Source organism: Bubalus kerabau, chromosome 5, assembly GCF_029407905.1.
Source record: "Bubalus kerabau isolate K-KA32 ecotype Philippines breed swamp buffalo chromosome 5, PCC_UOA_SB_1v2, whole genome shotgun sequence".
NCBI lineage: Eukaryota > Metazoa > Chordata > Mammalia > Artiodactyla > Bovidae > Bubalus > Bubalus kerabau.
The window spans coordinates 63,699,561-63,706,381 of record NC_073628.1 but is presented as its reverse complement, the minus strand read 5'-3'; positions in this window follow the sequence as shown (position 1 = coordinate 63,706,381).

Here is a 6,821-nt window from a genome sequence, read left to right as displayed (position 1 = left end):
TAGCTTGAACATCTGGAAGTTCACGGTTCACGTATTGATAAAGCCTGGCTTGGAGAATTTTGAGCATTACTTTACTAGCGTGTGAGATGAGTGCAATTGTGCAGTAGTTTGAGCATTCTTTGGCATTGCCTTTCTTTGGGATTGGAATGAAAACTGACCTTTTCCAGTCCTGTGGCCACTGCTGAGTTTTCCAAATTTGCTGCTATATTGAGTGCAGCATTTTCACAGCATCATCTTTCAGGATTTGAAATAGCTCAACTGGAATTCCATCACCTCCACTAGCTTTGTTTGTAGTGATGCTTTCTAAGGCCCACTTGACTTCACATTCCAGGATGTCTGGCTCTAGGTCAGTGATCACACCATCATGATTATCTTGGTCATGAAGATCTTTTTTGTACAGTTCTTCTGTGTATTCTTGCCACCTCTTCTTCATATCTTCTGCTTCTGTTAGGTCCATACCATTTCTGACCTTTATCAAGCCCATCTTTGCATGAAATGTTCCCTTGGTATCTCTAAGTTTCTTGAAGAGATCTCTAGTCTTTCCAATTCTATTACTTTCCTCTATTTCTTTGCATTGATGGCCGAGGAAGGCTTTTTTATCTCTTCTTGCTTTTCTTTGGAACTCTGCATTCAGATGTTTATATCTTTCCTTTTCTCCTTTGCTTTTCACTTCCCTTCTTTTACAGTTATTTATAAGGCCTCCCCAGACAGCCATTTTTCTTTTTCATATTTCTTTTTCTTGGGAACGGTCGTGATCCCTGTCTCCTGTACAATGTCATGAACCTCCGTCCATAGTTCATTAGGCACTCTATTATATCTAGTCCCTTAAATCTAACTGCTACTAATTTTTTGCAATTCCCTCTACATATTGATAATTGTCAAATGCTATGGAATTATGTTTTCTATAAGATCAAGTACATCAACTAGTATATCAGGTTTATTATTTTTTTTTCCCCCCATTACGGACACAGGTATTGAAATTCTCATTTGTTCCTTTTAATCCTGGACTAGTTATTTTCTTGGCCTGCTTCACACATCATCTTTAATTATACCCATTTGTCTCTCTTTGTTTCCTGGACCTAATGTCTTCTTTTTTGGTTTGATTAAGCATATCCTCTTATGCTTCCAGAAAATGAATACTTGGAATGTCATTCTTGAGATATTAATCATCTAAAAATGCCTTTATTCTGCCCTCATACATAATTGATCTCCTGGCCAGGTGGATAAACCTCATTCAAAAATAATTTTCAGAATATTTATAAATTCTTTTCACTTTGTTTTTAATAGCAAACTCATGCAGACATATAGATCAATGGAACAGAATAAAGAATCCAAAATAAATCAACATATATGCAATCAATTGATTTTTGACAAGGGTGCCTAGAATACACAATGGGGAAAAGATAGCTTCTTCAACAAATGATATTGAGGAAGCTAGATATCCACATCCAAAAGAATTAAACTGGACCTGTTTCTTACATCATATTAAAAAAAAAAAATCAACTAAGCACCATCTCTGTAAAATCTTACTGGCAGTGGTGAATACATGAAAATATTCTCCTGCTATAAAAAATAGATACAGGTGTGTGTAAAAATCTTTTAAAAATATTATATTTAGGGTATTGTCTCTTGGACATATTTGTGTGATAAATACTGATTTGACCATATAAATTTATACATATTAACATACACAAATATGTATGTAGAAGAAACATGGTGTACCCACAGAAGTAAGCATTCTTTTTGTTGATTAGCAGTTTGTTGCCCCATAGTCTGCCTGCAATGCAGGAGACACAGATTCGATCTCTGGGTAGAAAGATCCCCTGGAGAAGTGAATGGCTACTCACTCTAATATTTGTGCCTGGAGAATTCCATGGACAGAGGAGCCTGGCAGGTATATTCCATGGGGTCGCAAAGAGTTAGACACAACTGAGCAATTAACATTTTCACTTTCACGCTTTAATACACTTTTTTCAATCATTGATATTATAGTGCATAAAAACAAGACTGCAAAAGATTAATTGATGATTTGAGTTCATTGTTCCAGATATAATAAAGTAATGAAGCTAAGATAATATTAATTCTTCATTAATAAAAAGGAGGGCTATATACCTGCTAATCATATTTTACTTTTCTAAATGAAGTAGTATTCATAAAAAGTAACATAAGTAGAGTAAATAGGGAAACTACATAGCTTTTTCAGTTAATAAAATATTTTTGTGAAATAAGCCTGAAATTAAAATATCTTTCAATATAGTGTTGTAAAAATAAGTGCATTGAATCTCATCATCATTAGTCCAAAGGGGAAAAGCACATGAAATTTTATTAAAAAAAAAAAAGACAAAGCCTATCATAATAGTACTTTTGGTGTAAAAAGAATTATTTTTTATACATGAATAAATAAAAAGTTTTTGGAGATTCATAATACTTACTGAGACTATAGCTGGAAGTATGAAAATGTTTCATTAATAGCTATTCAGAGACTTCTCTGGTGGTCCAGTGGTTAAGAGTCTGCACTTCCAGTGTTGGAGATGAGGTTTCAGTCCCTGATTAGGGAACTAAAATCCTACATGCCATATGGTGCAGCCAAAAAATAAAAATTAAAAAAACAATTTGTTCATTGTTAAGGAAAAAATCATTACATTTGACAATTTTAAATTTGCAAAGGACTGGATTTTGATTCCTGCTGCTATGACAAATATACACTATCAAATAAGGAGTTATTTATTAATGTATATAATAGGGTTGCAAAAAGTTGGACATGACTTGAGTGACTAAGCATGCACAAGTATAAAATGATGAATAGAAAAACTAGCTAATTACTTTGTTAGTAATACATATCTCTAACCTTGCTAAAATCAGGCAATCTCAGAAATATAAAAAAGTAGAAACACAAAAGTATATGCTATACAAATATAGTATTTTAACCTTCACATGAGAACTTATTTTATATTTTATATATTTATATATACATTTATTTTATATATTTAATGCAACATGCATTCACAAAACTGAAAGATAACATAGGGTTATTTTCAAATTAATATTTATTTCATCAGAGCTATGAAAAATGCATGTGCTCCATTTCAATTCATTCATTCTTTATGTAGTCCTTTTCAGTAGCACATTTTATCCACCTTCTAAAACTGAATATATGCATTTATTTCAAAGACAAGGAGTTCATGGCAATGTACATATGACCTACATTGATGATTGTTTAAAACAACATAATACATACATAACAGGAGTAAAATGCATTATTTTAACACAGGCAAGTCAATTTTCTATCTGGAGCTAAAATATACATCTTGTTTGATCTCTTGGTGGATCACATTTTGGAAGAAAATCAGAACTAGAAATACAAAGCCTATCTCTGCTATATTGTCTTCAAGTTCTACTTCACATTTCCTTTTTTATAAGATATGTATGGAGAAAAAAATTTGTTTTCCATAGCCTCGATTGGTTTTCACTCTTCTATTTGTCTTCTCATTCACTCTTTCCTTTACCTTCCAAAAGGCCTTTTCTGTATTCTTGGGGTTTTTTGAAGAGTTTGGGTTTTCTTATTGTATAGCACATTTCTATGAGAGTGTTTGGCACTTGTATTTAGACAGTATGGTTTTATACTACCATCCCAAATAAGGAGGCAAATTGAAGCAAGCTTGAATTACTGGAAATTGAGCTTATTCCAGAATAGCTGAGGAATTGCAATTGGGAAAATGTGTACTATAGCAAGACCCAGGAGTCTGTTGAGGGTTTGCAAGAAGTACAAAGAGAGAAGTCAGCTGGAGCCCAAGCAGTAACTTTCTTGGCTTGAGGATGGTGCAGAATTCCTTGGCAGATGACCATTGGTCAGGAGACAAGTTTTGACCTTCCTTCAGTAAATCAGATATTTATGGAAAATCAGTGTTTAGTTTGTTGAGTTTCCTTCCTCTGGGATTAATCCTGCAGCACCTGGGGCAATGGTAATAGCCTCCTTGGAGGGAGTTGACATGCAAGACAATGTAGATTCCCCAACAGCAGGCACCCCTGTTATCCCTCTTTACATCTAGACTTGTAACTAGCTTCAAATTCAGGCAGACCCTCAAGTTCCTTGCATCATGAAGCAGGGCACTCAAATCCAGTGCTCTGGGACAATCTAGAGGGATGAGGTGGGGGGGACACAAGTGCACCCATGCGTGATTCATTTCGATGTGTGGCAAAACCCACCAAAATATTGTAAATAAATTATCCTCCAATTAAAATAAATTAACTAATTTAAAAAAATCAAGTAGGATCTCAGCAGCAAGATACAAAGTATGACTCATGAGAGTTGTTAGCACAGGGTCATGTGCTAACTGTAAGCAGTGAGAGGAGACAAACTGAAATATCAGAGTTTGAAGCAGAGAAAGTATTATTGCACAATCATGCAAGGAGACAGGTGGCTCATGCCCTAGAAGCCCCAAACTTCCTGAAAGGTTTCAGAAAAGTGCTTTTAAAATGTGGGGGTGGGGTGGGGCTGAGGTTGCAGTGTCTGTGATCAGCTTGTGCACAATTCTTTGACTGAGTGATGGTAAGATAAGGGCATGTTGCAGGGGTTAATATTGGCAGTCCTCCAGCTCCAGGAGGCTTGGGACTGTGTTCTGGTCATCAAGTAGTTAACATCTTTATGTTGTAGGGGGATTTCACATCTGTAAAACAACTCAGGAAATAAACCTTAAATACTTTTATCTAAGTACTTTAAAGAGGAACTACACAGAGGATATAGAGGAAGGTCTGTCCCAGGAAGATTCTATAAGGGTCCTGCTCTGTTACATGACGAGGTGTATTATACTCCAAAAAGAAATACTTGAGTTTTCAAATGTATACAAACAAATCCAGAGAATATGTGTGGAAATGAACACTGAGGGTATGGAATAATTGTTAGAGAAATATAAAGTTAGATCACAGAGATGGTTATGGGCCCTAACCAGAGATTCTTTATTGAACAATGTAGCTCAGGGATTTAGAAAGTCTCTAACAATTTGGTTGGTTGACTGGCTAAAACATGGACCAAAAGAAGGCCCACTATATGCAAACTGAAAATGCCCAGTCTAAGTTGGTTTAATGGCGAGAAAGGGTTTCAATGGCTTAGGGGTATAGAAATGTCAACGTAGATATATCATTTAAGATTTACCCAGATACACTGGGAGGATCCAAAAGACATTTGTTTTTGTTTAGTCACTAAGTCCTGTCCAACTCTTTGTGATCCCATGAACTGAGCATGCTGGACTTCTCTGTCCTTCACTGTCTTGCAGAGTTTTCTCAAACTCATGTCCATTAAGTTGTTAATGCTATCCAAACATTTTATCCTCTGTCAGCCCCTTCTCCTGCCTTCAGTCTTTCCCAGTATCAGGGTCTTTTCCAGTGGGTTGGCTCTTCCCATCAGATAGCTAAAGTATTGGAACTTCAGTTTCAGCATCAGTCTTTCTAATGAATATTCAGGATTGATTTCTTTTAGGATTGACTGGGTTGATCACCCTGATGTCCAAGTGACTCTGAAGAGTCTTCTCTAGCACCACAATTCAAAAGCATCCATTATTTGGTGCTTAGTTTTCTAACTCTTACATTCAGACATGACTACTGGAAAAACCATAGCTTTGACTATACAGACCTTTTTCAGCAGTGATATCTCTGATTTTTAATATACTGTCTAGGTTTGCCAAAGCTTTCCTTTCAAGGAGCAAGTGTCTTTTAATTTCATGGCTGCAGTCCCTAACTGCAATGATTTTGGAGCCCAAGAAAATAAAACCTGTCACTGTTTCCATTTTTTCCCCCTCTACTTACCATGAAGTGAAGGGACTGGGTGCCATGGTCTTAGTTTTTTTAATATTGAGTTTTAAGCCAGCTTTTCCACTCTCTTCTTTCACCCTCATCAAGAGCCACTTTAGTTCCTTTTCACTTTGTGTCATTAGAATGCTATCATCTGCATATCTGAGGTTGTTGATATTTCTCCTGACAATCTTGATTCCAGCTTGTGATTCATCCAGCTTGTCATTTTGCATGATGTATTCAGCATAGAAGTTAAATAAGCAGGGTGACAATATGCAGCCTTGATGAACTCTTTGCCCAATTTTGTACAGTCCATTGTTCCATGTAAGGTTCTAACTGTTGCTTCTTGACTTGCATACAGGTTTCTCTGGAGGCAGGTAAGGTGGTCTGGTGTTCCCATCTTTTTAAGAATTTTACACAGTTTGTTGTGATCCACACAGTCAAAGGCTTTAGCATAGTCAATAAAGCAGTAGTAGATGTTTTCCTGGAATTCCCTTGCTTTTTTCCATTATGATCCAAATGGATGTTGGCGATTTGATCTCTGATTCCTCTGTGTTTTCTAAATCCAGCTTGTACATATGGAAGTTCTTGGATCACATACTTTTCACCAATATTTTGAGAAAGCAGTTTGTGAGAGGAGTCAGCATGCTTGAAGAGTTCTATGATCACACTTCTCTGCAGGCTGGACCTTATCTTAGTGTGGGAACAGTAGCCACACTACTGTTAGATCAACTGGAAGACCTAAATATAATGGAAATAGTTGGATCCCTGGGTAGCAGAAAGCAAGTAATGACACTCAACCACCAATGATAAAGTAGGCATAATTACAGTACTGGACTATAGAGTTAAAGCTATAATTAAAATAGTCTGACCTCTGATGTTGGCTAGTTAATCCTGGCATTCTCAGAAATGAAATAGATAAAAAACTTATTAAATTCTTACTCGATTTGTATAAGTAGAAAACGTCTAGGTCAAGTGAACAAGATTGTAACTCAAATCATAAGAAGACAAAGTCAAAACTCCTCAACTTGATC